At 36.3% G+C, this 15,621-nt stretch overlaps 1 pseudogene; it reads left to right on the plus strand.

Moving 5' to 3' along the window:
- Positions 1–389: 389 nt before the first annotated feature.
- LOC122748081 lies at positions 390–1,749 on the plus strand (annotated as a pseudogene).
- Positions 1,750–15,621: the final 13,872 nt, after the last annotated feature.

A 15,621-nucleotide genomic window follows, 5' to 3' on the forward strand; every position in this document is an offset into this window, starting at 1 on the left:
TCTCCTGCATCACTCTCATTTCCCTTTCCATTCTTTTCTCCACCTCTCTAAATCTTCCTTCTATCTTTCCTGCTTTCTCTTCAAAGTCCTTTTTGAGTGCTTCCATGGCCCGAGACCAATTCATATTTTTTGGGGGTGTAAAGAATTGATTGTTATTTGAGGTTTTTATGCCTCGGCGCACACTGGCCTGGGGCTCTGCAAACCGCACGGTGCTCCACCCACTGGTTGTAGCCATTGCCAGGGCTCTGACACATCATCACCTCTCACCGATGCCTACATGGGCCTGGCAAAATTATAATGATTGGATGGCCGCTCTGACAGTCACATGACTCCCCTCACTAGGCTTCCAATCATTATAATTTTTCCAGGAGGACCCAGGAGTGGAGGAGATGCTGCTCTTTGTGGAACAGGTAACATCTAAAGGTGCTGGTTTAAATCCTAATGCCAAAGTGTGGCAGGAAGTTCCCCAAGGAAACACTGATGCTCCTTCATCTACTCATGGAACTGAGAGTTCTTGGCAAGAAACAGCAGCTACTGCAGGGCCTAATCCTGATGGTACCTTGGACATTCCAGATGACAACTGTAAAGAATATGATGTAATGTATTCATCTTGTGAGGCTTCACAGAGTAACACAGATGTTGAAGAATTACCTACAGATGGAATGGTTTTGTCACCAGAGGATCTGAGTTGCCAAATTTATGATATATCTGGTGAAGGCAGTTGTGTAGTTTCTGTTGAAGATTTAAAGGAATGTCTAAAGAAACAGTTAGAATTCTGTTTTTCAAGAGAGAATCTTTCTAAGGATCTCTATTTGATGTCTCAAATGACAGTGACCAGTTTATTCCAATTTGGACAGTTGCCAACATGGAAGAAATAAAAAAGTTGACCACAGACCTGGATCTTATTCTTGAAGTGTTGAGATCCTCTCCTATGGTTCAAGTTGATGAGAAGGGAGAGACAGTGAGACCAAATCATAAATGATGCATCGTCATCCTTTGAGAAATCCCTGAAACTACACCAATAGAGGAAGTGAAGGCACTCTTCCAAAATGAAAACTGTCCCAAAATGCTAAGCTGTGAGTTTGCTCACAATAGCAGTTGGTACATTACATTCTAGTCTGATACAGATGCACAACAGGCTTTTAAATATTTGAGGGAAGAAGTTAAAACTTTTCAGGGCAAGCCAATCATGGCAAGGATAAAAACCTCAAATAACAATCAATTCTTTACAGGGGGAAGCTTTGGATGCAGGAGCTTTAACTTTGTTATTATCTTCTTCTGAGGGTGTATTTTAGTCTACTTTTCCCTCAAAGAAGCTTTTGATGGTTTGCTGTTTTCTTTGCCTACTCATCTTGATCCCCTATTTCTTTGCTTTTGACTCCTTAAAGTGTAGCATTCATTCCAGGACACACTGTTCTGAGCTACAGCATAACCCAGGGGATGATTGGACTCCTTCTCAGCCTGCCTGGCCTGTGAGTAACCACAGCCTGCTTTCTCTTTGACCCAGAAACAGAAGTCTGGTGAAATCTTATTGTCTATGGTTGGAAGCTTGGCATGCCTGTGCCCCTCTCCCATTGGGTGGCTGTCCCTTGAGTTTACTTGCTGGTTCAGAATGTGAGCACCCCACCCCACTTCCAGCAGAAACCACAGCTATTTCCCCCAACCACTGGACCCCCTAACCAGTCTGTAAACCGAGCTTCAGAAGAAGCAGATGAAGATTCCAAGGCTCTGGAGGTGCTGCTTGCTTGAGGCTGGTCCTGCTCTGCAAGTTGTGCTCCTCTCTCAGCCAGAAAAGCAGCTGATCCCAGTCACCTAATTAATCCATCTTTGGCTGGAAAAGAGTCTCAATCTGTTCTTATGTGGGTTATGCTGCTCCAAGAGTTGGCTTATGGCATTATTTTTGGATGTATGTGGACAGGTTTTCCGGGGCTGGGAGAGTCACAGCCTTTCTTCTGCCATCTTGGCTCCACCCCCAGCAGCAGGATACAGAAAGAATTTGATAGGAACTTTTCTTTTCCTTCTCCCCCACCCCCAACAGTTCAGGCAGTGTTGGAATTAATTGTTCTTTAGATGGTTGAAAAAACTCACTTGCAATCTCATTTGGGAGCTATTTTCTTTGGGAGATGATTTATGATGTTTCATTTCCTTTGCTAAGATATGATTATTTAAGCCCTCTATTTCCAGTTATATTACTCTGTCCATTTTTATATTAATAAATTCCTATACATTTGAATTTAGATTATAAATGGTATTAGCATATAATTGGACAAAATTATTTTAAGTAATTTATTTAAATTTTTTTTCCTTCATTGTTGTGAAATCAACTTTTTCATTTTTGATGCTGGAAATTTGTTTTTATTTTTTAAAAATCAAATTAATTTTCTTTTTAAAAATAGCTCATTGTTTTGTTGATTTAATATTTTACTTTCAGTTTTATTTATCTCTTCTTTGATTTTCAGAGCTTTGCTTTTGTCAAATAATCAGGCATACTAAATTTGTTTTTCTAGCTTTTAAAATTTAAAATCACAATTAATAGATCCATTTTAAAATTTACTGATATGTTTGTGGAGAAATATAAATGTTCCCCTAAGTAATGTTTAATGGCATCTCAAAATCTTTCTTATGTTGTATCATTTTCATTATCTTGATTTTTCCCCCCTATGATTTGTTTTGACCCACCCTTGTCTAGGATTAAGGTATATAATTTTCAGTTGATTTTTAATTTTTACTTAGAATTTCCTTTATTGAATATATTTTATTGCATTATGGTCCATAAAGATGCATTCAATCCTTCTTGTTTTCTGCATTAATTTATAATATTTTCTGTCTTAATATATGAATAATTTTTGCAAAGCATGCACAGCTAATAAGTAGATTTACTCCTTTTCATTTTCATTCAATATTCTCAAGAAATCTATTATAGCTAACTTTTCAAAAATGATGTTCTAATTATTCCTTTTTAAAAAATTGTTGCTTTTCCTTTGGTTAATCTTATTCAGGTCTGAGGGGATAAATTGAGACTGACCACTTTGGTTTTACTGTCTATTTTTGTCACTCATTTAACTTTTCCTTTAAGAATTTAAAAACTATGTCATTTGGTGCATATAAGTTTAATTTTAATATTACATTATTTATGGTACCTTTCAGCAAAATGTATTTTCCATTTTATATCTTTTAATTAGATCTATTTTTCCTCTTTTTTTGTCTGAAATCATGATTTTTACCTCTACTTTTTTTTTACTTCAGAAAAATACATAATTGATTCTGTTTAATTCTCTTAATTTAAATTGGTGTGCATTTTTCTGTTTCAAGCATGTTTCTTGAAAATAACATATTGTTTGTTACATTCTGGTTTCTAAGCTTTTTCTTCTATCATCTGTTTTGTGGGAGTGCTCATCCCTTCACACTCACAATTATGATTGTAAACCACTTTTCTTTGATACTTTTCTTTCTCTTTGTTTTCCACCCATTCTTTAAGAATTTTTTTATGATTAATCTCTTCTTTAGACTACCTTCCTTCTTATTCTTTCTTCCAGTCAACCCCTTTGCCTTCTGTCTTCCTGTTAAGTGAAATGTATCTCTTTCTAAATCCCTGTCTGCTTTTCCCCTTCTGTCTTTTGGCAAGTTCACAAGACGGTGAAGTTCAAATATCACCCAATCCCCATTTCTACCCTTTCTTCCTTTTTGATATAAATTTCTACTTGCACACCCCAATTATGTGAGACAATGTCCTCATTCTTCCTATTCTTCTCCCCCCCCCAATATATTCCTTACATCTTCCCTTTCTTTTCTTCTGGTAAAATCATTGAAACATAGCAGAACCACTCCTGGGTTGTCTATCTAATTAGACTCTACAATCCTTAATAAAAATAGAATTTTGAAGTTATATAAATAACATCTCCAACTTTAAGAGTGAAATACTTTATACTCAGTCACTCATGCTTATCTTTGTATTGCTTTCTTATAATCTGTGTTTGTATTTTCATGTTTCTATGCAGTTCTGATCATTTCATCAGAAATGCTAGCAAATCTTCTATTTTATCAATGATCCATTTCCCCCCTGTAGTATTATACCCTGTTTTGTTGAATAAGTTATTCTTGGTTATAAGCCTAGATATTTACCTTATGGAATATCATATTTTAGGCTCTATATTTCTTTATGGTGGTGACTACTAAATCTTATATGATTCTGACTATGCCTTGCCATTACTTGAAGTTCTTTTAAAATTCTTTCGTTTTTTTCTAGAAATTCTGGATTTTATTAATAACATTCTTTTTAAAATTTTATGATTTCTTTTGTGAGGTGGCTGGTAGATTCCTTCTATTTATACTTTGCTCTTTGATTCTAAAATATCTACACATTTTCAAGATTTCCTGAAATATGATGGTTCTGCTCCCCCCCTCTTTGGTCATTGATTTCAGGTAATACAATGATTCTTAAATTAATTACCTGTTTTCTAGGTCTTTTTTATGATGTGAGATACCTTACTTTTTTTTTCAACACTTTGACTTTGTTTTAGTATTTCTTGATATCCCATGGAGTCATTAGCTTCTATTGCCAAGCTATTAATTCTCTTTCCAAAGCTATCATTTCTTCTCCATTTTTTTCGGCTGTAGTATCTTGTTTGGTTTTAAAAATATTTTTAGCTTTTAAAATAAAAATAAAACTTCTGGCTTCATTTATCCCAGGAATTTTGGTTAAACTTGTGCCCAAATTATTTTTCTTTGAGGTTTGATTATAGATATTTTGGAGTAATTTTCTTCCTTTGCGTCTGTGTCACAGTGTCCCTCTCACCATAATAGGGGGAGAGAAAGGTTCTTTTTTTGTTCTCATTTTTCCAGCATACTTCGTTGTTGTTGTTGTTGTTGTTAGAGGGAAGCCTCTGTGCACTTCTGGGGTAAATGTCTGGCCTGAGCTTTTTTCCTCTTTGCTCTACTGCTTCTTGATGTTATTTATTGTTTTGTTATTCCAGGGTCTCAGGGACATTTCTGGCTGGAAACCTTCAAACTTACTTTGCTTCCAAAGTGTCTGGGGCATAATCTCACTGCTCCCTTGGTATGAGCTTTGCAAGTTTTAACCTAGGTTTCAGTTTTATCAAACCCCTTGTGGGCTTTTCCATGTTTGGGTGCTCTTGTAGATTGCTGCTGAACTAAGCTACTATCAGCTATCTAGGAAGCTCAGCAGATTCAGGCTGACAGAACTGTAAGATTTCCTGTGTCTCATGCCCTGATTATGCTACACAAGCTTCAGACTGGACTGGAGGATGAAACTGAATCCCTGTTGTGTTCTTGAAATCAGGGCCACACAGGTTCCATTTGCTTCTGAACTTATTCATTGCTTAATACACAGTCTCCGATCCAAAACTGCTTCTCATCCTAGAATTCCACCTCTACACTCATATACCCTTCTTTTTCTACACTTAGAATTGTGTATTAAACAACAGAGTTGTTGGTGGCAGTAGTTCCTGCATCTTGCACAATTTTGGGCTCTCCCTGGGATTTCCTACCATGACAATCTCTTAGTCTCCAGGCACTGGAATATTCTGTGAGACCTGCCCCTGTTCAGATTCCATGTTTCCCTATGCTGACCTGAGCTGGAAAAACAATTCACTGTGAATTTTTTTCGGATTTCCTAATCAGGCCTCAGTCTGTTCCATTTTTTCAATTTTTGTGGAACAGTTGTGTTGGAGGACTGGACTATGTTTCTTCCATCTTGTCTTTTCTGAGGCAACCCGTTCTATTTTTTCCAGGACATATGTGGAAGCATTCATTTTGGTATATGGTTATTAAATTCAGAATACACAATTAGAACAAATAATATACATGGATACTAAGTTGCATCTGTTATTATTGTTTCCTTTTTCTACCAATGCAGATTGTAAAATCTACCCTATGTTCTTAAAGGTACAACTCATGTCCGTATCTTTAAATCCTCCATAGAGAATTCATGCAATGCACTAGAGCCCTTACTCTGGTTCTTTAAAAACAACAGAGGTACTAATACATCATCATTTGTTGTCCCTCCCTCCTACTATTACTTGTCTCCTTTTGCAGTTGGATATATCCTTGATTTTATATTTGACTTTCTTTCTTGCATGCAGATTACCTTAGGTAATATGCTCTAGCCTACATATGTCCACTGTACCCCTTCCATTATTCTTTGCCTGACCCACACCAGTGATTCTTCTGATGTTCCATAATCTGAAGTTCTAGAGAACCACTGGATGAAATCCAGTATGAAGAAGATGGATTAAAAAAAAACAAACAAGCAGTTTGGAATCATTAAAAGAATGGCAAAATTTTTTTAAATGACAAAATTATCAAATTTCAATTTTTCATGGTTTTCCTCCTAATCAATTCTTATGCCAGCTCATTGTTCATCTGAAGTGCCTGTTAATGAGGAATTATTAGACATTGTCCCTATACTAAATTAGCTTACATCTCATTTCAGTCTTATAGAACTCTTTTCTCATAAAATCCATATAAGGTCAGCAATGCAAGTATTATCAGACTCATTTAATAACAAATAAATAGCCTGAGACCAGGAAGTTTCCTAATTACAATATGAATTAATGTTGGATTTAATATCCAAATCTGTCATCTTGGTTCCATGTCATATTTTTTTTTTTTGCTATAACAATTCTTCACTGGAAAGACTGGATCAAATATAGTTTATATTCATCTATTTTATAATATTTACATGTATATATGTATGAATGAACACATAAATATATGGATATCTATATCTATCTATACCCATTTTAAAAAGGGAGTCCAATGTTAAGTAGTTAAATGAAAATTGGATTCTAGCCACTTAGCTTCTAAAATGGTGGGAACACAATAAGAGTTCAAGCCAGTGGTAGAGAAAAGAGACTCTTCAGTCTTCTTGGACTGCTGGAGAACCTTGTAGGTAGAGTAAAATGGAATAGGCCAGAGCAATTATCTTATACCACCTCAATCCATTATCCACTCATCTGCCAAGATTTTACTTTTTTTTTCATTTTGTTTTCCTAAAGTACAGGTCGGATCAGGCCACCTTCCTACTAACCTTCAATGGCTTCTTATTATCACTAATATCAAATATAAAGTGTTTAAAATTTTTTTCACAACCTATTCCATTCTTATCTTTCTAGTCTTCTTACATTTATTGCCCCTGCACACTCTCTACAATCCAGCTTTACTGGCTACTTATTCCTTACACACAATATTCTATCATCCTCTCTTCATGTTTTTGCATTGTCTATTCTCCATGCTTGGGATTTTCTCCCTCTCTACCTCTGCCTCTTAATTTCCCATAATTCTGTCAACAGTAAGTTTAAATCCTACCTACTATAGGAAAATTTCCTCATTTCCTGCCTTCCCCAACCCTGCCCTCCATAGCTTTTAGTGCAGTTGAGATTAGCTGTGAGATGACCTTCCATCTACTCTGGATATATCTTGGATGTACCTAGTTATTTATATGTTATCTCCCCCATTATAATATGATGAGCTCCTAGAGGGCAGGGACTTTCTACCTTTCTTTGTATCCTCAGGGCTTAGTATAGCTCCTGAAATATACTAAATACTTAATAAACGATTGTTGACTGACTGACTTATTCCCTCATTGTGAACCCTGTTTCTCTCTGTGCATCTTGATTTAAAACTAGAAATGAAAATTAATTACTATTTACTTGTGTCTTCTTAACACCTAGTGTATTCAACATCTTTAATAAAGAATCTTCTTCCCTTTGGAGCCCCCTTTATAGCCCTAACTTTATCCCTTCCTATCTGTTCCTACTGCTGTGCACCTAGTCCAATTTCGCACATATACATGAGTATACACATATATGTATATGTGTGTACATGTTTATAAGTATAGCTATATACACACACTCATATATAGTGACATAGCCTGCCTCTCTCTCTGTCTCTGTCTCTCTCTGTGTCTGTTTCTGTCTTTTTTTTTCTCCCTCTCTGTCTCTGTTTCTCTCTCTCTCTCTCTCTCTCTCTCTCTATATATATATATATATACACACACATATAGAACTGTATATATGAATACACACATATACATAGATAGATGTATATACAACCATATATATACACCCATACATTCATGCATATATGTGGATATATAATGTATAGACACAAATATATAGCTATCCCTAGCATATATCAAATTTATTTTATCAATAACCTGAAACCTAAATGAAGAGTCTTGAAAAGCAGGCAAAGGAATTGGAGGTAGATTTCTTACTGCAGGAAATGTAAAGTCATGAGTACTTTTGGAGCAAGGGAAGGTCATCACATTTTAGAAGGACTTATATGACTTGGAATACAAGAGAAATTAGTAGAGGGAGAGCCTGGAGTCAGGGAAAGCAACCTAGGGCTGCACATGTAGATCTAGGAATCATCTACATAGAAATGAGAATGGTGTTGTGATGTTTAAAATCTAAATTGTGGTCGCCTTAAATTAGAAGCTTTAGCATCAGTCCTTGGGCATTAAACATTTATTAAAGCATACAGATATTCCCATGGAGTTCAGAAAGTTAAGAAAAAAGCCTATTTAGCCTAGAGTTCCAGCCTGGTCTGGTTCTTCCTCAAGCCCTCTGCCACAAGCCTGCTTCAATCACAAACTCTCCAGCAAGCTGATTGTGGAAGCTTTTTATAGGTCTGGAACAGAGGCGGTCCTTACACACTGCTTCAAGGTGATTGGTTGGCGTCATCCAAATCCATTGGTTTTGAAGGTGTTCTCAATTTGAGTTCACAGTCTAGCTTCTGAGAACAATACCTTCTTAAGGGATAGCCAGGTGTGATTGCAATCCAGTTAACTTGAAGTAGGTTTAATCAGCAGTCAATCACTCTCACTTGATTCAATCAGTCTAGATTAATCTCCAGGTGGGTCTTTGACTATCTGCTAAGTCCCATTATTTCATCACAGTTTTCATAGGAGCTGATAAGACCACCAGGAGAGAAAATATGGAGAGAAAAAAGAAGAGGGCCCTAGACAAAAGATTCAGGGACTGTGGGCTGAGCATCACCTGGACCAAGAGGCTTTCCAGATCTTATGAATTATTCCAAATGACATACACGCTAATTAAATTCCAGGAACCATACTGTTTATCCTTAAATATCAAAGAGAGAAGAGGATCCTTAGAGAAGATTGAAGAGACTCATCAGTTAATTAGAATAGAGTTCTGATGTAGATGACTAATGACTCAGAGATGTGATTTCGCTGGTTTTCCTTGAATATACTCTTCTTCTCCGCATGCTGTATTAGGACAGGTCCTTTTTTTTGTCATTGTCTTGCTTCACATGCTGGATCTCTTCTTAAGGTGGATGGAAATTCTCTCAGCATCAGAGTTAAGGGGAGATAAGATGGGAGGAGAAGAAGAATCATATTGAGTTGGAAGACAGAGAAGAACCACACTTCTAGATTGATTACTGTTCCAATAGATATTGGGTGGGGAGGTCACAGGGTTCTATCATACTTTTTCAATTCTAAGGGAGGGATATAGAAAAAAATCTTTGATATTACATTTTTACATCATGGACCCCTTTATTTCAGTGAATGTTTATTAAAGTAGGTGCTAGAAAAGACAGAAAGATAAAAATACTATTCATGGAGTATGTATTCTAAATGGGGACACAATAGACATCCATAATTGGAATACAAAAGGGACCATGATAAATGCATAATAGAAAGATTAAAAAAGTTATGGGAGAACAACAAAAAAAAACAAGACAAAAAAAGGGGGCAGCTAGGTGGCACAGTGGATAGAGCACCAACCCTGGATTCAGGAGGACCTGAGTTCGAATCCGACCTCAGACCCTTGACACTTACTAGCTGTGTGACCCTGGGCAAGTCACTTAACCCCAATTGCCTCACCAAAAAAACAAACCAAAAAAAAAAAAGTTATGGGAGACATAACAAGAAAAACAAGCTATTTTCACCTAAGGAAAAATGAAGGAACACTTCACTGATGGTAGAATTTGATCTGATTCTTAAAGTTTCACTTGGCAGAGATGGTTGCATAAGGAAAGCCCCTTAGGAAAAAATGCTAACAGGATGTGAAGTCTGATTGGAGGAGTGAAAGAAAAGGGAGGAATGAATCTGAAATGACTCCCAGATTTCCTTCTGACAATAACTGAAAGAAGAATGGAATCATCCTAGGTGGGAGATACAATATGAAAGAAAAACAAGTAGGACTGGAGCATAGGGTACATGAGGAAGAACACAACCTAACCTTCCTGGAAAGAGAGGATGAAACAAGATTGTAAAGCACTTGAAATCCTAAACAGAGTTTTGGATTTTTATTCTAGAGGTAACAGGGGCCTCCTGAAGTTTCTGGAGCATTGAGTTACAAGGTTACAACTGTTTTTTAGGAATATCAATTTTATAGCTGCATGGGGGATGGTTTGGACAGGGTAGAGACTGGAATGTGAATAAGAAGTTATTAATAAATCTGAGAAAATGAGGAAGGAGGAGGGTGAATTTAGTGGTTATGACAGGGCAAAGAATGGTATATTCTTTTGTGAAAAGATGTGTCTTTTAGTTCTACTAATCCATTCAAACCCAGAGAAGTCCCCAAAAGAACTTGGTGGGAAGTTGGAGCAGAAGAGGGAAGTGAAAATGAATAAAACATATCTTATGTGTAAATCATTGTGCTAAATGCTGAGCAAACAAATGGAAAAAATCAGTCTCTTTTCTCAAGGAGGTCACATTCTAATGAAGAGATAACACATGTGGAACATTTTAGCTACAAATCAGATGGCAAGGTCCCATGACAAAGCAGATGTTAATGCCTCTTTAATGCCATTTACACTGAAAAAAATCTAATGAGTTTGTAATGCTGAACCATTTGACAATGTCAAAGACTTTGGTGGTAAGAACTTTTTTTTTTTTCAGAGTTGTGAGTAGTTATAGCTGTAGCACCTGCAGGAACAGATGCCAGATTGCATTTTCACAGGGGTTTCACAAGATTATGGCCATAGGCATTGGGCTGGAGTGATTTCTATCACAAAGTCGCAGGTTTGGAGTCTTGGCTATCTCTAACAGGGTCTCAAAGGAAATGGTTTTCAAATTGGTGTATGTGGTTTGACTTGCTTAGCACATACTGCCTCCTGGTGGAGTCTGGTGGGTCACTTGCTGAGATTATGGAAATGTAAAATCATATAGTTTAAATGTTTGAAGGAACCTTAGAAATTTAGTACAATCTATTAATTTTACAAATGAAGAAACTGAAACTCAGTGATTTGCCCAAAGTCACATAGGTAGCGATTGGGAAGAATTGAGATGTCTAATGGCAAATTCAGCATTCTTTCCACTGAATAAGACAATTACACATAATAACAAATGTAGGGAAAGGATCATGGTAACTGGTTTCATGGTGCTAAGTCACATTACTTTCAGGGATGATAGGAGTTGAGATATGATTTTAGAGCAGCAGGGGGATATGGTGTCTAGGGCAAACTCTTTTGCAAATGCCCTGACCCCTACCCCAAAGCAAAGCTCCCTATAGCTCAAGGTGACAGAGGTGGCAGACGCATTGCCCAGGGACCTTATGCACCCATGAGATACTCAAGTGGCCCAAAACAGGTTAAAATATAATTGGGAAATATTTAACAAAATAATATAAACGCAATACAACCTATATAATGTAAATTTACATTTTTTTTTTGTGGGGCAATGAAGGTTAAGTGACTTATCCAGAGTAATCACCATTACACCATAAAATTTTTTGTTTTGTTTTGTTTTTGTTTTTTGCAGGGCAATGGGGGTTAAGTGACTTGTCCAGAGTCACACAGGTAGTGTCAAGTGTCTGAGGCTGGATTTGAACTCAGGCCCTCCTGAATCCAGAGCCAGTGCTTTATCCACTGTGCCACCTAGCTGCCCCCAAATTCACAATTTTCTATGTGAATTTGTAGCTCATAGGGATTGTTTCTATTTGAGCTTGACATTGGTTTCCATCCACTCAAAATTTTATCTTGTGAAACTTGAATTTACTTTTACCAGTCAGTCAGAGTATACAATTCAAAGTAAAAATGTAGAAGGAAAAGTAGCAATATGATAATGTCCCTCTTTAGGCATACTCTCCCATCAATACATATGCCATCAGGGAGAATAGTGGATATTCATAGAAATCATCCATGCGGGGCTCCCAGATAAGGAACGTGTGTGGTTAAGAAATATGAATGAAGCTATGATTGATGACTCTGATGCGATAGGGACATCAGGGATTGATGTCCTTGTGTTGCCTTTATTAGGCTTACTTCCCACTGGTGGCTGCTTATTATTGGTTCTACTCCTTTCTGGGGACAATATTTCCACAGTTGCTTATTGCATATTGCAATTTCTCTCAGCTCTTCCTAGTCATTCTTTCTGCTACCAGCTTCTGGCTTTATTTCATCATGACTAATAGCACTTCAGTCTGGTAAAATAAAGTGACTAGAAAGCCTCTCCTTGACAAAGATAGGCTGAGAGATCTTTAAAAGGCCTGGGCCATAAGCCACCACACTCAACCAATGGCATCTGAATAAAAAAGAAGCAAAGTGCCTCAGATTAAGATTTAGTCCATTCTACTAGTCATTATTAGTCGATTATTATTATCTATATCTGAGACCAAATTGAATTATGTTATCCTAGATAGTTACTTGACTTAATTATATAGGCCTTGCAAACTCTTCTTTTATCCTTTATATATCTCCTCCAGATCCTATTATAAAAACAATGCATGTATAAGGGTATGTTCCACTTTCAAATTCCTCTCTGGATATGCATGTGAATTATTCTAAATAATTAATAAAAGAACTCTTAAGTAAAGGAGGCAAGGCCATTGTCTTCTATAATCTGGTTCAAAGTATCTTTAAGGTTTTTATTACCACTCCCTTGCACTAACTCTACATTCCACCAAAAGCATATTAATTGCTTTTTTTCTAGACTTGATATTCAACTCCCACAACTGGGCACTTACATAGCTATTCCTCATGCCTGGAATTCACTCAATCTTAGCATTTTTACTCTTTTTAAAGGTTTTATTTAAACATTATTTCCTAAGTGACTCCCCTTTTTTATCAAATCATTTTTAAAAAATGATTCATTCCACCATCCCTGAGACAGTAAACAATTAGATATGGGTTATGCATGTGCAATTATGTAAAACATTTCCATATTAGTCATTTTGTAGAAGAATACCTGAATAAAAGAAAAGAAATTGAAAGAAAGTAAAAAATAGTATACTTTAGTCTGTATTCAAACAATAAATGTTCTTTCTCTGGAAGCAGATAGTATGCTTCATTATTAGTCCTTTGGGATTGTTTTTTATCATTGTACTGTTAAGAAAAATCAGCCACAATTTTTCATTGAATAAGATTGCTGTTACTGTGTATACTGTTCTCTTGGTTTTGTTCACTTCACTATATATCAGGTCATGTAAGTCTTTTCAGGTTTTTCTGAAATTATCCTGCTTATCATTTCTTATAGCACAATAATATTGCATTCCAATCATGTCATAGCATGTTTAGCCATTCCCCAATTCATGGGCATACCTTTATTTTCTAATTCTTAGTCACTACAATAAGCTTCTGTAAATATTTTTGTACAAATAGGTCCTTTTCCCTTTGTTGGATGTCTTTGGGATATAGACCTATCAGTGCTATTGCTGGATCAAAGGGTATCAAATCCTTTCTTTAGACACTTTATGCCTGTTTGACTTCGGGTATTTTACTAAATGTCTTATCTTTATCTCCTTTATCTATCACAAGGAGATTTTTTAATAGTACCTACCTGACCCAGTAGTTGAGATGATTAAATCAGATAATACATGTAAAGCACTTTGTAAACCTTTAAGTGCCATATAAATTCTAGCTATTATTATCATGAGCCATCATGTAAACTCTTGAGTTTCTCTAAAGGATTTTTCCTACAAGGAATGAGAAAGCAACAGATATGGAAGCTCCTAGTCTTTGGAGCCAGTTCTAACCAATAAAATTTTCTCCTTTTATTCCTGAGGTTGGTATTCTTTTATCTCCTGTAGGTTTCTCTCCTCTTCCTTCTTTCCAATTATAGATGCTATAGGGGAATCACAAAGGCAAATCAAAGTTATGATGGTGGGTAAATAATTTGACTTGCATCAAGAACTCACTGAGGTTATATCTTAGAAGAAACTCTAGGTTGTCTCTATCTCAGGTCTTTTTTCAGCTTCACACAGAGAAGTCATTTTGAGTCATTCTCTGAGAGGAACACTGAATGAGCTTAGAGGACATGCTGGTCCTCTAGGATCTCCCAGGAGGCCTCAGCAACAGCTGCATAAAAGCTTAAGCAATTTAAAGTCTGGCATCTAGTGCTATTTATTGTTCTGCTGACTCAGGAGCCTGGCATTTGTTTTCCTTCTTCAACTTCTCCACCCTTACAGCCTCTTTGGCATTCTAATCTCTAGCTTTGGTTCTTCATTTATTTTAGTTTTCCCCCATTAACCATGGCATCTCATGTCTTCCTTCAGTTACCTATCATAACTTCAATTTGATTCCATTTTTCTTTAGATAAAATTACAAATAATTTCCAAGAAGTCCTTCTTCCATCTCCCAGATACATTTATGGACAGCTGAGCATTCTCAGTTAGTCCAATTCAAAAGCAGCAATTTGTCTGACAGCAAAGTGGAAGTTCCTAGGAATTAGGGGGGAATTGAAAATGCTGGAAAGTGGGACTCAATTTATAAGTAAAATCATTCTGAAACTGGTAAGTGAGAGGACGGATAATAAAGGTAGACTGGTCAGCCTTAAAGAAGGGTAGTGGTACACTGTGTCTAAAGATAAGGATAGTTACAGAAATAGAAGAATGTTAATATGACAAAAGTAAGATTTCATTCAAGGTGACTTCTATTTTACTTGTGAAATAGTAGACTCATGATGATGATAAAAATGTCATTCCTATTTGTTTATAAAAACAGAATTGTTTATTTATTTATTTTTTGGGGAGGCAATGAGGGTTAAGTGACTTACCCAGAGTCACACAGCTAGTGAGTGTCTAGTGTCTGAGGCTGCATTTGAACTCAGGTCCTCCTGAATCCAGGGCCAGTGCTTTATCCACTGTGCCATCTAGCTGCCCAAACAGCAGTTTCAGATTAGACATTTGACAATGGTTATTTTAAAGATGCTTATTGAGATTTATGCAATAAAAAGTACAAAATGTTATTGTTTAAACTTATATATTTACTTAGGGATAAAGGTATGAAACATATCAATTCTGTTTGCATTTATCAAAAATTTAGAAAAATACAACTAGATGGCCAGAATTTTACAAAAGAAGTTTGCTATCCTTAATAAACTAACAGACACAAATACAAATACAAACCTCCAAACATCCTTTTGAATTCTACACACAATGTGTCAGAGTATTATTAAGTCAAGAAATATTCATTAAGCACCTACTATGTGCCAGGCACTTTGAAAAGCACTAGGCATCCAAAGAAGGATAAGAAGAAAAGGAAACAAAAGCAAAACAAAACAGTTCCTACTCTCAAGGAGATGACATTCTAATGGGGGAGATGACATACAAACAACCGTGTGAAACAAGATACAGATAAGCTAAATTAGAAATAATCAATGGAAGGAGGGCAACAGTATTAAAGGGGATAAAGAAA

This window comes from Dromiciops gliroides, chromosome 1, assembly GCF_019393635.1.
Source record: "Dromiciops gliroides isolate mDroGli1 chromosome 1, mDroGli1.pri, whole genome shotgun sequence".
Taxonomy (NCBI): Eukaryota; Metazoa; Chordata; class Mammalia; order Microbiotheria; family Microbiotheriidae; genus Dromiciops; species Dromiciops gliroides.